General features: G+C 44.4%; 1 protein-coding gene across 1 annotated transcript in view; it reads right to left on the reverse strand.

The window, feature by feature from the left end:
• The window catches only part of Btbd9 (BTB domain containing 9), a 363,175-nt gene extending 340,647 nt beyond the window's left edge, over positions 1 to 22,528 (reverse strand). The window contains exon 1 of the mRNA XM_059281697.1: positions 22,176 to 22,528. The gene's annotated coding sequence lies outside the window, so the exon portion shown is untranslated. The remainder of the gene's footprint in view (positions 1 to 22,175) is intronic.
• Between the last annotated feature and the right edge of the window lie 1,011 nt (positions 22,529 to 23,539).

Below are 23,539 nucleotides of genomic sequence, written 5' to 3' on the forward strand. Positions count from 1 at the left end.
ACACTAGTCTGTTTGTTCTTCTTTCCCATATGATCTTGCTAGTTTTGTAAACCCTGTTTTTAACACCAACCTAGTACTCTCCACTGTGATGAAAAGAATCCATAATGTACTCTAAAAGATGCTACTGAAAACCACGAATAATGGTGACTCAGCTCAGGGGCCACTGAACTCGCCAAGAACTCTTCCCAAATCCAAGTCAAGGGTGTGTACCTCAGAACATGGGAACAAAGAGGCCTAAGTCAAGCAACAACTTTCATTCGAGAAATAGAAAACCTTAGGCAAAAAACACAAGTCCAAAACTTCCTAGAGCTCACTGGGAAAATAGAGATTTTTTTCCTATAAAACTGTCACCTTTTCAAGTTTTAAACATGGTCACACTCCAAATTTCCATGAGCCCTCATGAATAAACAAGTGTGTAATCTCTCTTCTGATCCTCTTCTGTGTACATGCAACTTTCACTTACACTGAGAGAATTAAAAAACCCATAAAGATGAGAATAATGCATTTTCCTTGCTGTTTTAGAACAATAACAAATAAGTACAGGATCTTTTGTATTCTGTGCACTAACACCCCCAAGACACTACTGAATAATTGATAGGTTTATGATTAGACTGCTATTTTCTGTTTTGAACAGCATTCATGGACCAAACTTAATTCAAATCTAATTTTGAATTCTTTCTCTTTTGTCAGGGTCAAAATCCCTATCAAGGATGATCTGTTTCTTAGAGTTTTGCCAGTTGCTTTTTACCTAATGTCATAATCTTCATATGTGACCAGCTCAGCAACAGGAGCAACTTAGAATGTCACTAACACAAAGTTTTTATTATATTTATTTTGTGAGGGGGAGGTGGGTGTGCACACCTGACAAGGCATACGTGCAAAGCCTGAGGACAACTTGCAGGAGTTGGTTCTCTCCCTCCACCACATAGGTTCCAGGGACCCAACTCAGGTCAGCAGGCTTGGCAGCAAGTGCCTTTGCCCACTGAAACATCTCCATGGCCTCAACACAAATTCTCAGGGTCCACCAAAGGAGGACAGCAATAAGACCATGCCTTTGTAAGAGAAGTCCCACAATTCAGGCACCAGAGAAATGTATCGTCACAGAAGAGAAATGATGTACACAGTATAAGCAGAGTATTTTTTGAAGGTCATTTCTAAGGAGGGGAAATGTAATAATTTTTAAATTGTATTAAGTTGGTTCTCATTTCATTATTCCATAGTTATGCATCTGACAAACATAAAACCACCAGTGCAGCAGCAGAAATGCTGATAGACAAATATCAGTTTCCCTCTCAGTGCTTATAAATGAAGAAGCTTATGCTTTTCTTGGCAAATGGGGGAGTCAGCTGCTGCTGAAGAAATTAAGAGTCACACAGTATCCTCTGCTGTACCCACAGTAAACCTAAAGTAATCCATACAGCAGTGGTCAAGCTGGGGTTTAAAGATAGAAGGGGTGGGTTTTATGGCTTTTAAGTAAAAGATGTTTTATAGAAAAAGCATGGCAAGGTCAAGAGGCTGGTGGCATGAAGGGAAAGCCTGAGACTAAGAGGATGTTTGAGTAACAACACAAGAGAACTGGAGACAGATACACACTGGTGGAGCATCCTATACAAAATATGTCTGGAGAGACAGTCCAGTGGTTAAGAGAGCATACTGCTCCTTCAGAGGAGCCAACAATGCACTAAAGATCACCTGCCACAGGCTAGGCATATTAGCAAGGGGAAAGATGTTTGCTTGAAGGTTTATTTCCCTTTGAAGAATCTGCAGGAAGTAAATTCTTTCCCAGGGAGGCTGTCAGAGGATCTGGAGTGATACCCTGGAGAGGGTCTCTATCTGTGAGAGACACCTCTGGAATGAGCTGGAGAAGGGAAGGCAGTGTTCCCTCCGGATTTGGAATTTTCCAGTGACCTTTGATGGAGAGCCTTTGCTGGACTCTTCTGACCTCGATTTCATAGGAATCGAAGTGTCAAGTATGGTGTCAGAGACGCTGGTTCTCAGCACCAACACCACTGACAACTCTGGCTCCTGGGGAATCCTCTGTCTCTGGCCTCTGCAGGCACCTGCACTCACATGCACTCCCTCCTCCATCCCTCCACCCGCCTCCTCCTCTCTTGCTCTCAAAATGTTCAAGTCTCCAAGACTCTACTTTAGAAGAGGCCAGGGTATATCAGGCTACATTCTGTGGTCCTTCAAGTTCTGAAACTGTAATTAAATCATTATGCAGGAAGTACAGTGCTGGCATTACAAACTGTCTCTTGGAGCTGAGCTCTGTACACTATCAAAAGTTTATATACACATTTTTATGGCCCAACAACTCTTTCTAGGAATTTTTAAGGCCATTGACTAGTTCTAAGTTTAAAAAAGCTAGGGAGAAACTAAGTCCCCAGCAATAGAGTAAGAGCAAAATCAAATGAGATACATTCATTAATAAGAATGGAATAACTAGCCAGGCATGGGGGCACACCACCTTTAATTTCAGTGCTCCAGAGGCAGAAGCAGGAGGATTTTTGAGTTCACGGCCAGCCTGGTCTACATAGTAAGTTCCAGGCTAGCTCTGGGGCCACCTAATGAGACTCTGTCTCAAAAAATAAAAGAAACCAAAAGAATAGAAAAGTCTACATGTTTTTGTTTGCTTGTTTTGGTCTTGTTTTTTGCCGTACTCTCTACTGGGGCTCTGCACATTCTGACCTGACCAAAGGAAATGACATGAGCAGGCCTCAGGACAATAGGACCCATTATGTAAGCATGAGTACTTATGTGTACCTATTTACATACATGTATATACACATATTTATCTAAAGACACTCACCATATATATTTATTCTGATACCTGGCATGTACACCTAAATATAGACTTAGCTAATTAAGTAAACAAACATTTAAAAAGGCCCTGAAGAACACACAATATACTGTTAACAGCAGGGGCTCAGAGAAAGGGGAGAGTGGATAACTGAGAAATTTGATGTTTAAATCAAATATATCGCTGAAGTGTCTCTTTTTCAAATAATACACTGAGTTGTTTTTTTTTTTTTTTTTTTTTTTTTTTTTTTTTTTTTTTTTTTTTTTTTTTTTGGTTTTTCGAGACAGGGTTTCTCTGTGTAGCTTTGCGCCTTTCCTGGGACTCACTTGGTAGCCCAGGCTGGCCTCGAACTCACAAAGATCCGCCCAGCATACACTGAGCTTTTATATAAGCGAAAGTTAAATTTTTTTCAAAATGGCAACTAGAGAGGTGATAAGTTTATCAAAAGGATTTGGATTTTTTTTTTCCAAAAGAAATACAAGGGGGCAGCAAGATGGCTCAGAAGATAAAAGCACTTGTCTCCAAGTCTAATGAGTGAGTTGGATCCTGGGACTACATGGTAGAGAATCAACTCTCATAAGCTGTCCTCTGACCTACCTACACACACACACACACACACACACACACACACACAGAGCACGTGTTCATGTGTGCCCACACACAGTATGAATGCTAGCAATAGACATCTCCACTTATACATGGAGAAGAATGCAATGAGAGTTGAGGAATCCTGACACTGACAGTACTTAGTTAAGACAGGCTTTTAAGAATTAGCTAAATGTCTCCAAATTGCAACCCTTGGAAGGCAAGACCCACCTCTTCTTGCAAATACAATGAAGTGTGAAATGTACCACACCTTGTGAGTCCCAGGACTCAGCTATAAAATTAGAAGTCAGCTGCACAAGATTGAACCTGTCAACATTCACCCTAGAGGAAGGCAGAGCTCCTAAGGGCCCACCCTTCTCCAAGACTTTCTAGGTGGGCAGGTTGTTTGGTGGGGAAGGGCTCACAAGGCTCTACCCTCCTCCGCGTAGATCTAGAGGCAGCTAATGTTCCTTCAATGGTATGGCCACTGGTCAGTTACTCACACTCCTACAAGCAACCCTAATTAGACTCACTTGTTTGCGAAACAAACAAAAAAAGGGGGTGGGGAGTAGGAGGGAGTAAACTGGGAAAACAAAGGGGGTCATGGAGAGTAGGAATCTGACTAGATAGGGTAAGTGAGGGTGGTGGGTATGTTCAAAATACAAATGTCATAATGTACCCCTTATTTTATATATATATATATATATATATATATATATATATATATATATGAATAAAACACACATATAAATAATTTAAATATCTTAACTATTGAAACTAAATATTTAAGAAGTTTTCCTTGGGGCTGGAGAGAAGGCTCCAAAGTTAAAAGCACTTATTACTCTTGAGAGGACTGACACCCAACATCCACATCAGGCAGCTCACAACCACATGTAACTAGCTCCAGGCAATCCAGCACACTCTCACCTCTGTGGGTATCTACATGTCCCTAGTATATATACACAAAGGCACAGACACACAAAATCGGTATTTGTTCAAGGGAAAGGGGAAGAAAGTTACCCTGGTTCCCAGTGGCTCCTCTACAACAAACTGCCCTCCCTTAGTACACTTCCCAAGACTGCTTTTCAAACAGGTTAAGCACACGAAAGCACTCTACTGTGCAGCGCTTCCCAGGGGTTCGCAGTCTAGACACCTGCAGTAGAATGTGAGCAGCTCTTAACCACAGTGGACCCTTCAGAGGCAGCACAGTACCTCACCACCTTCCCAGCCACAAAAATCCAAAACTCTTGCTCTTGCCTTTTCACAGGACAGAAGCCAGTGGTTCTCTTCCTAACACCTGTGTCATTTAGTTTGGGGTAAGCCTATGTGGTTGTTTATAGTGGGCTGAGGCCTCTGGGAACAAACTATGTAAGAATTAAGGAAATCATTCACACAGCTCAATTCCAGAAACATCTACTTCTCAACTAGCATTCAATACCTCGTGATGGCTCACTACACTATGAGCTAAGCCCAGGGGACTCTGAAAGAGGAGGTGACAGTAACCCCTAAATACCAAGAGTTCACCCTGCTTCATCGTATAGGTTACCCTGAGCTCATAAGGCAGAAGATAACTAGCCATTCTTTCCCAATAAACTCCGTCCACTAGGAATAGAGGATGACATTTCAAATATAAGATATTCATAGCTCTTAGAGTCTAGAAGTCTTTTCCATAGAAACCGCTGGAGTGGTGGGTGGCCCATAAATGCCCATCTATTCCTAAGGTATCTCCAGAACACAGTGATGTGGAAACAAAGCTGAGCAAGACTTGTTTGGAAGGGGAAAAAAAAAAGATACCTTAGCAGCTTCAGGGTGCTATGAGTGCAAACTTCTCCACTGGCCCCCATCCTCACCCCAATCCCAGTCGGGAAAGGGGAGCTGGAGTTGGAATGTCTGTCTACTGGCTTTTCCACAGGCTTCCCCCACTTTGGTTGACTCCTCTAAAGAGTACTATCTGACTCCTGTCCCCCAAGCTGCGATGACAGTAGTCCTCATAGTGCCTGCAGCTACTGAGCACCTGAAAGGTGGCCAGTCCACTGTAAAACACTACATGCTAAATACACGCCATAGTGGCAAGACTTAGTAAAGCAGTTTTTACTCAGTAGATGTTAAAAGCCTCTTTGAGATTTGAAGACTGACTTCATTAGGCTTCATAAATTAATTTCACCTGACCAACTGTACTTCCTCCTTTAGCAGGGCTCCCGGGGCATCTTCAAGTACACACAGGGTTGCACTTGCAGCACACATTGCATCACTGGAGGCAGCAGGGATAGAACAAGGCATCAGATGGTCGCGAAAGTCACGCTGCCTGGGTTCAAGTCTTGGCTGCACCATTGACTACAATGTAGCCTTGGACATACTTAACCTCCTCCTAAACCTCCCTTTTTAAATATTCTTTATAAAAACAACTGTTGTGTCTGTGTATGGGATGGGGCGCATGAGCCACGGCACACACAAGTAGAAGTGAAACTACACTCTGTGGCGTCAGCTCTCCTTCTACCTTGCCTTGGGCTCCAGGGACCGAATAAAGGGTGTCAAGCCTGGGTGACAAGCACTTGACCTGCTGAACCATCTTGCTGGCCTAAACCTCCCTTTCATTTTCTAGACAATGTAATAGAAAAAACACTACCTTCCCAGCATACAACAAAACCTCAAACACTTTCTACTGTAATGACTGCCACCACCACCACCACTATTAGTACATGATGAAGAAAGGGACAAAGTTAACAGACGATGCAGAGATGGACAGTGGGTACCAATATTGGCAACTCAGAGTTGATGCTCTGATTAATGCCAAGGAGACTTGGCACATTAGAGAGCAGGTCCACTTTAACACACACATAAGGAACTAAATAGACTGAAATCTGAGCTCTCTGGACACTGATGTGTTTGATGGCAGCATTCTGAGTATTCCAGGGCATTCTCTTTCCACATAACTCAAAAATTATGAATAACCAGAGGCAGAGAAACCAACTATGCTGTCCCAAACAGTGTAATGGGCCTTCGCCTGGGCTCTGGGCAACCTGCAGTCCACAGTAACCTCACTTACAAATAAATGGGCTTAAAGTTTTCTGAAATCCATTCTACCTATGAATGCTCTCAGCTCCTTCCAAGCAGGATGCCAAGCAATAGCTAGCTATCATGCTGAGAATATCCAACTGCAGCACCAATTTTGCTGGCCCTATTCCAGACTTCTCACTTGTCCAACCCAACAGTGGAAGCCAGGATGGGCACTGCTGGGTTTTCTAAGATGCCATCCACTGTCGCCTCTTAGCATTCCAGGCCTTCAATAGCCATACAACATGTGTTTGAATCATCTTTGAATGCCTGCTATGTTAACTGTTTCTTTTTTTTAAAATTATATTTATTTAATGGGAGGGATCATATACATACTACAGCATGAATGTGGGGACAGGGGACAACTTTCAGGAGCAGGTTTCCTTCCACTTGTGGGTCTCAGGGACCAAACCTTAATCATCAGGTTCAATGTTCCCGAAATACATTCAAGGTGAGTCTTCTCTCTTCAGTTCAGCTTCTCCAGCCACACCTTCACAGACATATCCATATACATATAGCTCACGAAGGCCATCTGCACTTCTGAATCTAATGTAGTTAGAGTGATTCTCCACCACAGAGGCATAGGAGTGAGGAGGACACACATTCCTAGGCAATTTTAATCAGGACTACTTAGGTATTGCGGGGTCAGGGAGGAGTTGTCAAGGGTTCCTAAAAGGATTTGTAGCAGGGCTTGTTTTGTGGTCGAACTGTGTGTTAAGATAAAGGCCACTGGAGCAAATATCCATTCTTAAGAGATTAGTTCAGTGGTCAGGAGTTGATTTGGGGTACCTGGAGGGACATGTGTTGGGATCATACTGCAGGCTTACCAGTCTGTACAGAGGGATCTGGGATTTGGAAGAGAGGTAGAGAGTTCTGGGCTAGAGAGAGAGAGATTTAGAAGTTACGGAATGAAATCTGCAGGACAGCCCACTCTGCAGAACAGAACACTTGAAGAGGAAGTAGTGACAGAAGAGACAAGGAGCAAAAGAACCAAGAGCGGAGTGTCACAGGTCTAGGGGAATAGAGCATTTTAAGTAGGGTGGTGGCAGCGGCACACGCCTTTAATCCCAGCACTTGGAAGACAGAGGCAGGAGGATCTCTGTGAGTTTGAGGCCAGCCTGGGCTACAGAGTAAGTTCCAAGACAGCCAAGGATACACACACAGTAACCCTGTCTCGAAAAACCAAACCAGCCAACCAACCAAACAAGGCGTGCTCTAGAGTCAGTGCAGCAGAAAAATTCAGACAGGCAAGGAAATGAGATTCTAGAACTTATTTTCTCCTTTGCTTATTCCAGGGTCAGCCACAGAGCAGCTGTGGACTTTGACAAATCTCTCCTTTTAAGCTGTTAAAAAAAAACCTCTGTGTGTGTGTGTGTGTGTGTGCGCGCGCGCGCGTGCTTGTGGAGTATGTATGTATATACACATACTTGTAGGTACATCTGTCTGTGTATGTCTGTGGGGAGGCCAGAGGTTAATTTCATATATCTTAGTCTATTGCTTTTTGCCTTATTTTTTTAGACCAGTGGTTCTCAACCTCCATAATCCTGCGACCCTTTAATACAAATCCTCAAATTGTGGTGACCCCCCCAACCATAAAATTATCTCGTAATTTTGCTACTGTTATGAATCAATATAAATATCTAATATGTGACCCAAAGGGGTCATGACCGAGAGGCTGAGAACCACTGTTTTAGACAGTGTGTCACTGAATCTAGAGCTCACTGTTTATATTAGACTGGCTGGCTAATGAGCCCCAGGGACCTACCTGTCTCTCTACCCCACACCCCAGTGCTGGGGTTATATGTGTGCCCTGCCAAGCCTGTTCTATGTGGGTATATTGACAGGATGGAACACTTTCCCACTGAACCATCTCCCTAGCACCCTAGTTAAGATTATTCCTCTCATGTCTCTTTCCCAGATATCAGTGGGTATTTATCTTATTTGGGCACAAAAAAAGGCTAATAAGGGATTTTTTTCCCTTCTCAGTGAATTAATAACTTAATAGTAATGTTGTCAGGTTGTACAGACTAAATAATTTATTTTCCCATCACAGAGTAAGTTCCCATTATGTATGCGGCTTTAGAAGGCTAGTGTAAAATAAATCAAGTAAATAGATTTGATGACAGGCCTTCCATCAGTTGTCACTGGGCATGGGCACATGGGCAGAGAGCCACCTGCAGGACTGTGACAATGTTAGTGTGTTACAGGTTAAGTGCTTAGTATTTTTATTAATTTAGGAAGTACTTTGGCATGTGGCCTTTAAAAATCACATTATTATATTATCATAAATCTCGATGAAGGCAACAAAACGTATTTACTATGGTCAACTTCACAGCTGGGGTGAAATATTTTATAGCACGTGTAATGAGCCACTAGATGATGGTGACTCTCAGCTCCATCTGAAGAATTCGAGCTGGGAAATGAATTAGCAGCTATAAAGGTCTATGTAATTGTAAAAATTAATTTCAAGGAATAATGTCATGTGTCCTGCAAGTACTTTCTTAATAATTGAGGAGGACATTGAAAAAATGGAAGTTGTGAGGTTTCCAACCTCCTTAAGTCCATTTTTTTAAAAGAATATAATAAAAATATAATGCTAGTATGAATCTTCAAAGATATGCTTCCCAACACGATATAAAAAGAAATGAGCCGGGCGGTGGTGGCGCACGCATTTAATCCCAGCACTCGGGAGGCAGAGCCAGGCGGATCTCTGTGAGTTCAAGGCCAGCCTGGGCTACCAAGTGAGTTCTAGGAGAGGCGCAAAGCTACACAGAGAAACCCTGTCTCGAAAAACCAAAAAAAAAAAAAAAAAAAAAAAAAAGAAATGAACTGAGCTGGCAGGATGGCCTGGAGGGAAAGCACTAGGTCTAGGTGTCTGGGAATGAACAGAAAAGGAGAAAAGGCGCAAGACAGCTGAACTCTGGGGTTCTAGTTCCTCATCTACCTAGAAAAGAACACACAGGCTCCCTCTCTGCCACCACACCTTCCAACCATGATAGACCCCTCTCTCACACTGTGAGCCAAACTGAACACGTCTCTCCTTAAATGGCTTCTCGTCCAGTACTAGTCACAGCAACAACCAAAGTAATGAAGAGCTATTTCGAAGTCAGGTTTCAAATAGCTCTCATCTAGACTGCTTCAATGGCTTCCCAACTAGCCTTCTGCAGCCTGCTGCATTCACAAGCCCATTTCTACTTTGGGGATAATCAACAGCAAGTGAAGATGATCGGTTATTCTTCTGCTTGACGCCTCCATAACAAGTCTCCAGATAAAAAGCTCTGCACCTGCACACTTTCCCTGTGATTACCCCACGGGAATAACAATGCCTAAAGCAAACGTACCAGTGCCTGGTACACACCATGAAGTACTTAACACCTGATAACTGCACAAGATCACGGTTCGTAAACAATGCATATGTTGCCCCACTTACCCCTTGTTGCTAAAATTCCTTCCCAGAGGGAGAAGAACAATGTCTACTCTCCTCTCAAGGTCCCAAGACAGACTGCAGGATCCCACCAAAGTTCACTCTGGGGAACCTATGAGTGCACTGGATTCCTTACAGGAGTGTGGGTGCTCCTTCCCCACAAAGCTACTCGGAGAAAGCCTTTACCCAGTGTGGTGGTTTGAATGAGAATGGCCTCCCTCACAGGTTCATGGGTTTGAACTTGTTTGGGAGGAGGTATACCACTGGGAGTAGGGCTTTGAGATTTTATACGTGTGCCCGCTCCCTCGCCCCATCTCTCCCTCTCTCTTGCTTGTGGATCAGATTTAAGGTTTCTCGGCTACTGCTCCCCACCAGGATGATCATGGACTCACCCTCTGAAACTGTAAGCCCAATAACCTTTCTTCTGTAAGTTCCATGTTCACGGTGTCTTAGCACAGCAAAAGAAAACTAAGACACCCAGCAAGGAAGAGAGTTTGGCCACAGCTGCAGAGATGGAAACGCCTGTCTTCCATCCTAGTCTTCCCAGCCTATACACTCTAAGCCCTCCTGAGGCCGCATGTTAATTAAGACACAGTCGCATAACAGGTGGTAGGAGCAGCTCAGGTGAGGGTCTCGTGATCCTCCCACCCCTCCACGAGGAGATGGACACAGTCAACAAGCCCAGCTGGGATGGTTCTTTTACAAGCTGGCACAGCAGAACACCCTCTACCCCTTCCGCTGGCTTTTATTTTCTTTGCACCCCCCTCTTCTACAAGAGTCTCTGAGACTGGAAAGAGGTGGCACAGACGCCAATGAGGTACCAAACCTTCATGCCCTTTCATCATTCCACTGTCTCAAGAAAGTGGATGTTGGCAAACTATGGGGGTATGTCTTCTACTACAAAACCCAAGGGAGGGAAAGGAAAAAGGGGGGGGGGAGGGAATGAAAAATACCAAAACAGGTGCAGCCTACAGTAATAACCTATAATTGTAAACACAAGTGTGGAGAAGCGTCTTAGGAGCACATCAGTTAGCCAAGTAATAGAAGCTGCTTCTCCACTGGAGCCTATGACTTCCTGGTCACGGGTTCTTTTCTAAGGTCCCAGTGCCATATGTGAATTCCCTCCTGTGGACCAGGCCTTAAGTCAAGAGAACATTGATTCCATCCATAACCACTCACAGCACCACTGCACAGGCTGGCACATCTTGCCTAGCACTTCCAACACAAGCATGAAGGATCCACAGCTGAGAGGGACTTTGGGACTTAATTCACTAGGGGAGCTAGCTCACAGGGAGGAGACACCTCTGGCCCACTCCTACCTTAGCTTAGCTTCTTCAAGCCCTGCAACCAAAGCATACAACCTCTTCAGGAACAGAGTCTACTATTCCATTCCAGAATGCATCCAACAATGGTGGCAATGGGCTTACTGTTTTAGGGGCCTCTAGGGCCAACAAGGGAGGTAACCCACTCTTGGCACTGGGATTCCCACTTAATAACCTTATGGCTTCCTGGAGCATCTGCTTTTACCTTTTGTGTGCTCACTAACAATACAGGCACAGACTATTGCAAACTTTCTCCAGTCACCTTGGTGACTATCACTTGTGCCTTACCCAACTAAATCTCCCAAGAATGCCACAGCAACGCCTGGGCTCTGTACCCTTTGTAAACTAATTTGCCATGCTTGCTTCTTCAGGTGCACTCTTAAATGAGGCACCTTCACCTAATACCTGGTGGGACTGTGGAGATAGCCCTGGTGAGGGGCTTTCAAAGTCCACTGTCATGTTTGCAGTAAGTGCTGGGTGATGAAAGAAAAAGTCCACAATGAAAGGGACACTCAAGCCAAACCTAAGTAAGATCTAACAGAGCATGAGAAGATTCCGTCCACTAGCATCAACTGTTTCCTCCACAGATCCATGTTTGGTACAGTATATGAACAGGAAGCACTTAATTCTCACAGTCATTCTACCCGAGTCAGTCCACTTCCACTCCCTTCCTTAGAGTCTGCCCTGCATTTCCCATCCCTGGTGAACTTGGTAGAGGTGGCTCACCTTCATCAGCCCTGCCCAGGGCCAAGAAGGAATGTGAAGACGAAGACTGAGGAGGTGGCTCAACAGTCCAAAGGAAATCAACTGAGTGTATTTTGTTTCTCTAAGTAGTGTCCATGGGTAAGCCAAGTGGGATAACTGAAGACACACAAGTAAGGCATGCCGCCTTCTGAGAGGCTAAGGCAGCACATTGCTTCTGCAAGCTTGTAAGGTCAATGACATCACCTAGAATTTTCTAGTTTACTTCTTTGTTGCTGTGATAAAGCACTGACCAAAAGCAACCTTACACGTAATAGTCCCCCATCAAGAAAGCCATGACAGGAAGGAATGGCACTGCCCACAGTAAGCTGGGTCCTCAGGCATTAATTAGCCCAACAGACATACCCACAGGCCAACCCAATTGAGCCAATTCTTCAATTGAGGTTTGCTCTTCCCAGGTGTGTCAAGTTGACAGCAAAACTAACTGGGACAAACTGTGTGGCTGTATCTTAAAAGACCAAAACTTTTAAGGATGAATAAAAGTACAGAAGCATAGATGTGTAAGTTCAAGACCTCCCTGGGCTATACAGTAAGACCCTGTCTCCCTTGCCTCTTCCTCCTCCCATAAAAAGAATGCATAAAATGAAAGCATTCTGGGTGCATTTGTGTTAACACTAATGTGACAGATAGAAAACTTCAAGGAATCCACAAATCTGCCAGCTAGAGAACTTGCTTTAATTTTAAAATGCTTCGATAATCCTTTTTCCCATACGTGAACATACAAGTCAGAAAAATAGCTGCATGTGTCTAACAGAGACAATTGCAGCTGAGGAAATGGCTTCCTCTGGGAAAAGGTCCTATGATTGCTTAAAATGTGTCCACTTTCAAAAAATGTTCACAAATTCTTTGATTCCTCCTTCCAAAACAGATGGAGCCTACCTGCTCTCTTAAGCATGGGCTGGACTCACAGATTCAGCTCTATTATAGGTGCTCTAACAGTTGAAATAAAACAGAAGTAACACTGATATTCAAAACGGCATGCAGATGTATGGGCTCTTACTCTTTCATGACTGGCTCTGGATGAGGCCCAGTGACAACTGAGGAACCTCAAGCAGCCTCCATGAAGGTGTAAGGCCAACAGTCATCTGAGTGCACCATCCTGCAAGCAGACTCTCCCAGCCTATCTGAGCCTTTGGACGAAGGCTACACAGTACTTCAAAAGTCACACTGAAACTCATCAGGCACTATGAGCTGGAACCACCTGGCTAGGCTACTTGAGTTCCTGACCCACAGTAATTGTGATAGAAAAAAAGTTTGTGTTTGAAACAACTAAATATTGGGTTGATTTCTTAGACTGCAATAGATGACTGGAAGAGTATTTAGTAGCTAATCCATTTGCAGAATTATAATTACTGTACAAATATTTACTGTGAAGTTAGATGAAACTGACTTTTACAAAAATGATTACAGTATATATTTCTAGGAATGTAGAAAATAGAATGAATAAGAGTAACTCAGTCAAAATGCTAGAAACCAAATCAAAATAACTGCATTATACCACAAATAGAATGCATTTACTTTGTGAAGACTTAAACACTTCAGTGGAAGGAATAAGTGAGGCAGACAGAAGAGAGATTAGCTACTGAATCTCAAGGATTACACTGTCTGGGATAAGATTTCAAGGGTGTCTTGGTTACTTTTCTATTGCTGTGAAGGGACACCATGACTAGGTCAACATATAAAACAAAGAGTTTATTGGGGGCTTACAGTTTCAGAGGGTGAGTTCATAACCATCACAGAGGGAGCATGGCAGGAGACAGGCAGGCATGGAGCTGAGCAGTAGCTGAGAGCTTGCATCTAAGCCACAGGCAGGAGGCAGCGGTACTAACTAACTGATAATGGTAAAGCCCCAAGCCCAGCCCCAGTGACAAGCCTCCTCCAACAAGGCCACACCTCCTAGTCATTCCTAAACAGTTCCACCAACTGAGGACCAAGCATTTAAATATAAGAGCCTGTGGGGCTATTCTCATTCAAACCACCACAGAGATTTTTTTTAAGTTCTGAATTTACTTCAAATGCTATTGATTAACATGAAAAATTATAGTTCTCTAGAACATGTTGTACTTGTATATAAAGAAAACCAAATGCTTATGTAAAATGTATCATTCAAAAAATTAGCACTTGTTCATAGGATAATCAGCATTGTGGCCTGTCAGGCTCCTCTCCTCTCTAACCTTAGATATGTTATCAAATTATCTTCACGTATTTAAGAATTTACTAAGATTCTGACCTGGTCTAGCAATTTTTGCATAATCTGCAGAATGTGTGTGTGTGTGTGTGTGTGTGTGTGTGTGTGTGTGTGTGTGTCCATCAGGACATTCACACGCTAGGACCCCATGTTAAAACCAGGAGTTGACACTAACTAGAAAAAGCACTGGTATTAAGAGTCTAAGCCTAGGGCTGAAGCTCGTTGCTATCCCTCACTGGCTACAAACTACAGACAAATTGCTCCCCATTCTGGAACTCACTTGGCTCATTAGTACAATGGGGATAGTTGTCGAGTTTTCAAGACCATTATTAGAATTAAAGAATGCATAGAGGGGGCCTCACCTCACATATTACTGAAACTCAATACATGGCTCCCAGCTGTTAATGACTCTTGTATCAGTCAGCTTTCTATCACTGTGACAAACGCCTGAGAAGTTGAAAGGAGAAAAGAGTCGTTTGTGCTCACAGAGGCTTCAGTTAACGAGTGGCTGGTCCACTGCCTTCCTGACCTGTGCTGAAGCACTACATTATGGCAGAAAGCACATGATATACTTACCTCACAGTGGCGAGGAAGCAAAGCGACAAACAGGACTGGAATGGGGTCCCAAATATCTTCTACAATGGCATGCCTCAATAACCTAAATTCCTTCTAGTAGTCCTCCTTACCTCCTAAAAGTTCTGCCATTTTCCAAAAATGCCATTAGCATTAACAGGACTCTGAGGAACATTTGCGATACAAACTGTAACAAGCGCTCTCCAACATGCTATGTCTTGGATTTGGAATAGCCTCCAAAGGTCCATGCATTAAAGTTTGGACCAGTCTGTGAATAGCAGAGGACAGGAGTCTGTCTACCTTCAGGAGGTGAAGCCTAGGGAGCTTTTATGTCGTTAGGACCCTACCCTCAAAGGTGACTGTGGAACCCTGGATTATTCTCTAGCCATGATGTGCTTCCCCAACACAAATACACACCACAGGCCTAAAAGTAAGTTTGCCCAATTATGGACATAAAACTCCTAAACTATAAGCCAAAATAAACCTTTTTCTTATTAAGCTGGTTTATTTCAAGTATTTATCATACTACAGGAAAGCTGGCTAACACACTGTGTATACCTCCCAAATCATGAACTGCAAGGACACAGACCACTGGAATATTTTTGTGTCTCATATTCAGATGCAAGAAGTAGCCCAAGAGGGTTAATATGTCCAGATTTATGGCTTTTTTTTATTATTTTGGTAGGGTCTCACATATCCCAAGCTTGCTTCTCATTCATTCACTATGTAGCTGAAGATGACCATGAACTTCTGAGCCTCCAGCTGCCACCTCCCAAGTGCTGGGAGTACAGGTATGGGCAGCTTGTGTGCATCATGCCCAGTTATTCAGTATTAGAGATCAAACTCAGGTTTTCATGCTTGCTAGGCATGGACTAGATCTTAAATGTTCTCCAAAGGCCTCTATCAAGTAAGCTACATCCTCAGTCCCAGACTTGTTATAATTCTGAAAGATTACAATGGCTTATGAATTGAAATCAAAACTGTACACTTACCCACTCAACAAGCACAAGTCCCTAGCCTGCAATCAATATTTATAAAGCTTAACATATTCCTTGTAGCAGTCTATTTTCTTTCTCTAATTGCACTCGCTCTTCTACCAAATTACAAATTGGATTGCAAAGAAAAAAAGCTAAGCATGTCTATACTCTTCATGGCACCTTGCATACAAAAAGCTGATAAATTTAACTTCAAGTTCTCAAGACACTGTTCTTATAAGTATAATCTGAACATTTCAAAAATCAGGCCTCCTCCCCTATCTCGACAACATATATGTGCATACATTCACCCTGCCTATTTACAATCAGCTCAGGTGCCCAGAACAATGACCATTTATTTCTTCCTGCCTAACACCTCACACAAAATCTGGAGAAACAGTAACTACTTAATAACTTGACAAAGAAAAGAAATAAGAGAGATTAAACATCTCTTTTTCAACTTCCTATTAGGAAAAAGAGAATACTAGCATCTGTGCTACATGCTAGAAGTCCTCAATACATATGTCACAGAGGACCAAAGGTACCTCCACAAATAGTCCCAAGACTCAAGAGTCCTCTACGTCTGGGTTTCCATGGTTAGACTTCCTGTTTCCTTCCTTTGGCTCTGCACATTTTATCAAACTTTCTGTAAACTCTCTAGAAATAGCCTATCATTTGTTTCCCTAAGATGAATGCACATCGGAATCCTGGCACACATTATTCACACTGACTTTGTGATCTAGATCGCTTTCTGATGCTGTGATAACACACTGACTAAAACCAGCTTGGGGAGGAAAGGGTTTATTTCGGTTTACAGTTTACAGTCCATCACTGAGGAAGTCAGGGCAGGAACTGGAGGCAGGAAGTGAAGCAGAGACCTCGAAGGAACACTGCTTCCTGGCTTGGGCACAGCTTCTACAAGTTTCTTATAGCACCTAGGACCACCTGCCCAGGGGTGGGAACCAGCACGTGGGCTGGACCCTCCACATCAAGTACTGGTCAAGAAAATGCCCATGGGCCAAGATGATGGAGGCAAGTCCTCCATTACTTCCCAAGTTCACAAAAACAACTGATTTTACAACCTGAACTGTCATTCTTCTAAAATGAAAAAAAGGGGTGAGGAGAAAGTATTTAACACAAAGCCAAATGCACAAGTTATACATCAGCTTATTAAAAACTTTTCTGCCTGGACAGTGGTGGCGCACGCCTTTAATCCCAGCACTCAGGAGGCAGAGGCAGGTGGAAAAAAAAACCCAACTCTGTAGCTATTTTATATGTGTAAAATTAGAAATAGTGTCCTCATTTAGTGTACTGAGAGCAGGAGTGAAAGCGTGTGAAGGACATAGTCCCCCAAACACTGTCACACAGCAGGCATTTGGTAGATTCTGAGAAGACAGCTACAAATGAGCTCTATGGAACTACTCAGGTGATGAACCTATAGTCTAGAAACTATTACATTCCTGATTCTTCTCTGAACTTCTCCCTGCTTCTCCAAAAATGTCACCATCTTCTTAATGTCCATGCTCATCCCTCTTCTACTCACAGGGTACCTCGGTTGTTTTCAAGTTTGGTCCCAGCATCTCCTGGGCACTTGTTCAAGACCAGTCTAAACACACTCAATTTGAAACTTACAGATCGGGCCTGGATTTCTGGTTTTACTAAGGCCTCTATGGACTCCTGATACATGCTCAAGTTTGGGAACCTCCATGGTATTGAGGTTCTCCAGAGCTCATGGGTTGGAAACTTAATCCTCAGGGCTACTGTGTAGAGGCGGAGCATTTGTGAGGTGGTTAAGACAGGAGGCCCCTGTTGTTTCTCCAGGGGTGAGGTTCCTATAAAAGGAGAAAGGGACAGACAGATACCACCCCTCACCACAGGATCTATCAAGTGATCTTGGACATCTCAACTTCTAGAACGCTGAGGAAACAAATTTCTCTTGTTTATAAACTCTTTAGTCTTCAGTATTTCCTCACAGAAACAGAAAACAGATTGAGAGCTGGTCTAGCCTAGAAATGACCTGAGTTTAAATGCTGATTCACCTGTTGGTTTTCTAAGTTCCATTTTTTTGTCCTTTCTAATTCCCATTATCTGTTTTTTTTGTTTTTGTTTGTTTTTATGTAATCAGACCATCTACTTCTACATCTATTACTAATATTGTAGCAACAGCTGCCTTTTGTTTAACATTTGTACACAAGGCATGTGCTGATATCACCAAGTACATACTGTATTATTCAGTCTTCACAATAATTCTTTAATTCCAACAAAAAGCCGAGAATAAAAGACATTAATTTGTGCAAGGTCACTCACAACAGGGATTTGGGCTGGTATCTTCCTACCTCCAAAGTTCCCAAAGTTAATGACTATCCTATATACTCCTTAGAAAGTTGCTATTCCTGTGGTCTCAGTGGTCATTTACACTACACTGTTCCTGGTCCTCTCCAACTCTGAAGGAGAATTCTGAACTACCTACACAGTGGATCTGTCTAATGAAGCTCCCCATAAGCTCCTTAAAATTAACACAGCACCATTGTTTCTCTGCACTTAAACCATCCCTCCGTTATTTTCCAAGTTAATGGCATCATAATCACTTGGTCACAGGAGTGTGTCCTCTTGAACTTGTTCTCCCTCCCCTTCTATGTGTTCTGAAAGTTTTAAACTTCTAACAACTAAAATGTTTCCTTTCCTTTCCTGAGACAGCAGCACATCCCCGCCTCTCCACTCTAAAGCACCCTATGTGGGACTGCTGATTACTCCTGAGGTCGTGCCTGATCTACTTTCTTTGCTTTCCATTGCCAAGTAAATGAGCAATGGACCTTTAGAATAGAGTGGGCCAGGCGTGGCGGCACACCCTTTTGCTCCCAACACTCGAGAGGCACAGGCAGGTGGATCTCTGAATTCAAGGCCAGCATGATACACATAATGAGTTCTAGGACAACCAGGGCTATAGAGACCCTCTCTCACAAAAAAAGAAAAAATAGAATGGAAGATGCCTTCATAACTTGTCTTTAATATATTTATCCTATCTCTACTGCCACACACTAATCTGGTAAGAAACAACTCAAGATGTTTCCAATAGGACCATTCAATTTTAACGGTCAGCAACACTCCTTAGACTGTCTACCTAGAAAGCTCCTTCCTCCCCATACACAGCAAAAACCCACTCAACCTTTGGGGATAAGGTCTATCCTCTTCTCTCCTAATCTTTCAACATCAATGTTTTCCCAAATGCAGTCAATTTCTCTAGTACTTTGTTAATTCTCAGTGATTAACTTGTCACAACACACAACAGCCAGTGGTTTATCATCTCTGATGAACACTTGTATGCCAAGAGTATTACAGCATCTCATTCATCTATGCCCTCCTCTCAGCACCAGACAGAACTAGTTATAGCTAGCGCCTCATCAATGTTTGCTGAGTTGTTAAATAATGCAACATTTGCCGAGTAACCTTCCACATCCCACTTAGCAATTCCACCTCAGGCTTCCAAACCATTCTACAGAATTCTGTCTCTTTGTAGAGAGGGGATGAGAGTGAGACAGACTCTTGTAGCCCTGGCTAGCCTCAAAAATCACTGTTGCAGGGGATGTTGTTGAGTCCCTGAGGCTCATGCCTTCACTTTCCAAGTGTTGAGATTACAAGTATGTGTCACTACAAACAGCTCAAGAACTTTCTAATAACAAAAAAAAAAGTTATAGATAATTTAATATTCTCCAGCAGTGTGTAATTGCTGTCAGATCTTTTTGTCAATGTTTCTTCGTATCTTCCTTCAGACAGGCTCCCTTTCTAGCTAACATTATTTGTATTTTTGTCACAGGATCAGCAGTAATTGCTTAGCAGGGCACTGTGAGAGATAATCTCAACGGAAACTGTGTCACTGAGTATGGTTAGATGACGACTTTGGTTACATCATTTCTGTAATTGTCCAGAACAGCAGCCTAAACCCATTAGGTAGATTTTGGGGGCTGAGCCATGTAGTACTGACAACCTAGGGAAAAAGCGCAAGAATAAAGCATTTATTCCAATTACTAAATGAAATCGAAGAATACAGAATTCTGGTCCTGGCTCAACTGGATATCCTTTAAGTGAAAATAACATTTTTTCTAGGCACGGCATGGTGGCTCTTATCTGTATTCTCAGTAATCAAAAAGCAGAGTCAGGAAGATCATACTAAGTCTGAGGCCAACATGATCTACACAAGTCCTAGGCCAGCCAGGGATATATGATAAGACCCTCTCTCAAGAAACAAATAGATGTTTTAAAACAATAACACTTGTAACTTATTCCTGAGACTTTATTCTGATCAACACACCACCTCATCCCCCATGCAAACAGACTCTGTTCTAGTTTTTCTGTTGCTGTGATAAAAACATTAATCAAAACCAACTTGGGGGAGGGTTTATTTTGTTTACAGGTTAATTGTCCATCATCAAGGACAGCAAAGGCTGGAAACTGGAGGCAGGAGCCAGGTGCTGTTTTACTGGCTTGCCTTCTCCAACAACCCAGGACCACCTGCAGGGTGGCTCTGCAGGGGGTTAAGGAGGCACTCCTACATCAATTATCACTTAAGGAAACGCCCCCACAGACTGTACACAGGCCAATCTGATGGAAGCAATTCCTCAATGGCGGCTCCCTCTTCCCAGGGATTCTAGTTTGGGCCAAGTTAACAAAAACTAACCAGCACAGGCTCCACCCTATTAGGAGGCCGGCTGTAACTCTGCATCCCCACTAAGTTTTCTCTACTATTTCTGTGTAAGAAAACGTTCTCTGCTCCAGTCAACACAAGTCTCCTCAAAATATCCCTCTGCCATCCAACGAACAAATTCACAGTAACTTTTCACAACAGGACTTCTTAATTCTTTCCTAATTCCAATTTTACACTTCCTTTAAAGGCCAGCCCTAGTCTTACCTTCCAGAGTCCCCTATCTCTGACCTCCTCTTGTCTAAATTTCTCCAATACTACAGCCCCATCTAATACTACTACCTCATTTAGTTCCACGATTCTTTTATATATACACGCTTTCTTTTCCTGACTAGAGTGTTCATTGTTAAAGGAAAAAGGCTCTCACTAATTTAGCACAACTCTGAAAAGAGAGGAACGGTTGTATTAACTCTGTGAAGGCTGAGACTAAACGCTTCTCTGAAAACCATCTACGTAATGTGATGCTCTACCGACTGTGTGGCCACTCTGTAGCATGCAGTTTTCTAGGAGATACAGGCAGAAAAGGAAAACGGATGACTCTAGTCCTGAAAGTTCATAAATGAACAGTGGCTCCTGAGTATTCGGCTTTACACAGCTTTACTGATTCCAAGACATGAGAACTTCAGATGCCATACTTGACAGCCTTGGCTATAAAACTGAATCTCTGGATTGTAGAGCTGGGTGGAAACTGAAGGTATGTCACTCTATTTTTATGCATAAATCATGACTAAATGTCAGTGCTCCCTTGTCATTGGTTCTAGACACTGCCTTTAACAGGTAAAGGGGAAAAAAACAACTTCTTCCGTCTGTCTCCATTACTCCTCCTTCCCCAAGGATGGTTAGGACAACCACCACACATTCAACCCACTGGAGTCCCGCGCACAGTACCGACTGATGGCTAGCTGCATCTTTTTACTCCAGCTGCACTACTCTAGCCCACACGTGGAATGCAATCTACATTTTCATTCGATAAATAACCACCTGCCTGCTTGTAGAGAAAACAAACACAAGAGGCATGGCTGCCCTATCCTCGAGGCCCTAGCAGTGGCCCAACGCACAGCAAGTTCTTGGAGATGAATACAAGAGCAGTTTCGAGTCCATGAGGAAGTAACAACACTGGCTGGATATGGTCCTCTGGCTTCAAAATGTGTACCAACACTGGATTAAAAAAAACAATCAGAGAAGCACGTGGGCATACACGTGAGGCTGGAAGGTCCAGGCAACTGCTTGGCGGCCCGGCATCTACACTGACAGGTCGCCTTCCCCAGGTCGTGGGTGTGCCCGAATCTAGCGCCGAGACTCCTAACTCTCTCCCTAACTACCCGCTCCCACTCCGGGACCCGCCAGGGTAGAACCGACGAAGCCTTTCGGGGTTAACCTAAAACTTTGTGAACCCCTAAACCCCGAGGGTCCCCGTTTCCGCGTTTGTCAGGCTGGCAAAGTCGCATCTCTGGTCCTGGCGCGAGGCTGCTGAGGAACGCGGGCTTCTGCCGCTTCGAATTCCTCCGTGGAAGGGAAACTGGCAGCGTCATGCCGGAATCCAGTCGCTTGTCGTCGTCGTCCCCCCCCCCCCCCCGCACCCTTCTCCAGCGCGCCCCCCCAAGAGCGCCAGGCCCGGGAACTGACCCTCGTCAGCCCCCGTCCCCGCCCCCGGAACCAGCGGCCGAGGGGCGTGGAGCGGCGCGCGCGGGTACGGCGATGGGGGGAGCGGGGGGCGCGCGTCTCCGCGCCCCGGGCCCGCGCAGCAGGTGCGGCCAGGCCCCACCTCCCCCCCGAGTGGCCCCGGCGACTCACCCCGACGATGTTCCTCAGCGACCTAACCGCCGCCACACACGTCTCTTCCGCCAGCAACGACCTTGCCTCGTGGCCACCGCCCCCTCGACCGCCGCCGTCGCCGCCTTCCCCGCCGCCGCCGTCGCGGCGCGCGCCCGCTTTCACGCACACCGCCGTGGCCGCGCACGCGCTTTGCGCGCTGGCGTCACTTAGCAACGGATTCCCCGTGGGCCGGGAGGACCCAGGATTTCAGGGCCCCCCGGGTCGCTTCGGGCGGGGTTTCGTGGCGCGTCTCCGCCCGTCGGAGGCACTGCCCCTCCTGAACTGAAGCCCTCAGGGTGTGGCCGCCCTGCCGGCACCTGGCTCAGGGTAAGTCACGTCATCGCACGTCACTGAATAGCGTCATCGATCGCGTCACTGCGTATGAGGACGAGCCGGAGCGCCTGTTGGGGAAAATCCCTAAACTTCTCCAGTGAGTCGCCTACCTGATGGACAGTCGGCTAGGTGCGAGAAAGTTCTACAAGGAGAAAGAGTGAGCCAAGTGAGTCATTAACAACATTAAGGTGCGATGAAGGTCAGGCCTGGAATCCCTTGACTCAGTTTCCTCGCGCCGTCAGTGTGAAAAATAATACCCGACCGCCTGCTCTAGACAGCTGTGGATTTAAGACGAAATAATGCGTGCTTGGCTGCTGGGGAACCTGGTCGTCTTCGAACTTTTAATTTCAAGACCGTGGCAGAAGCCCGTCTATAACTACTCACCATTCCACCTACCAAATGTAAAGTATAAAACCCACTGGACTTCATCTTTCCCGGAAGAAGAAGCAAGGAAAGCAGGGACTGTGGGCTTCCAAGCCGTAGAAATCGGGTTGCAAGTCTGAGCCTGCCTGAAGCTAGAGAGACGCCGCCTTTGAAAGTTAGGTACTTAACTGGGTGCGAGGATTTGAAGACGGAAGACAATTCCAAGCAAAGACATCTTAAATAGGAAGTGAAATTGAACAGAAACAGCAGGGTATGGGCCAGGGAATGTCGCATTGTAGTACCCTGGAGAAGTGATCAGAACCGCCAAGGCGCTGCGAGTGGGAATGTAAACGTGAAGGCCAGCGCTGGTGGAGAGTGGGGGTGGGAGTTGGTGAATAAGTAGGCCAGGATTCTAGTATGGGTGCTGAGATAGGTGGATGGAAAGAAAGATGCCTTTGTGTCCGCAGGTGGTGAGTTACTAGACGGTAATGGCATTCCTGGCCGATGACTATGGTAGAGCAGTGCCTTTGAATGTGAATGAATATGTTGGTTGGAGAAGCACACTCCCTCAAGCCTTTCATGTGGAATGATATCCATCAATTTAGTACTTCTAGCTTTTGCTACGTATGTCCCCAATTTACTTGTCC

Source organism: Peromyscus eremicus, chromosome 16_21 (genome assembly GCF_949786415.1).
Source record: "Peromyscus eremicus chromosome 16_21, PerEre_H2_v1, whole genome shotgun sequence".
In the NCBI taxonomy this organism is placed as follows: Eukaryota; Metazoa; Chordata; class Mammalia; order Rodentia; family Cricetidae; genus Peromyscus; species Peromyscus eremicus.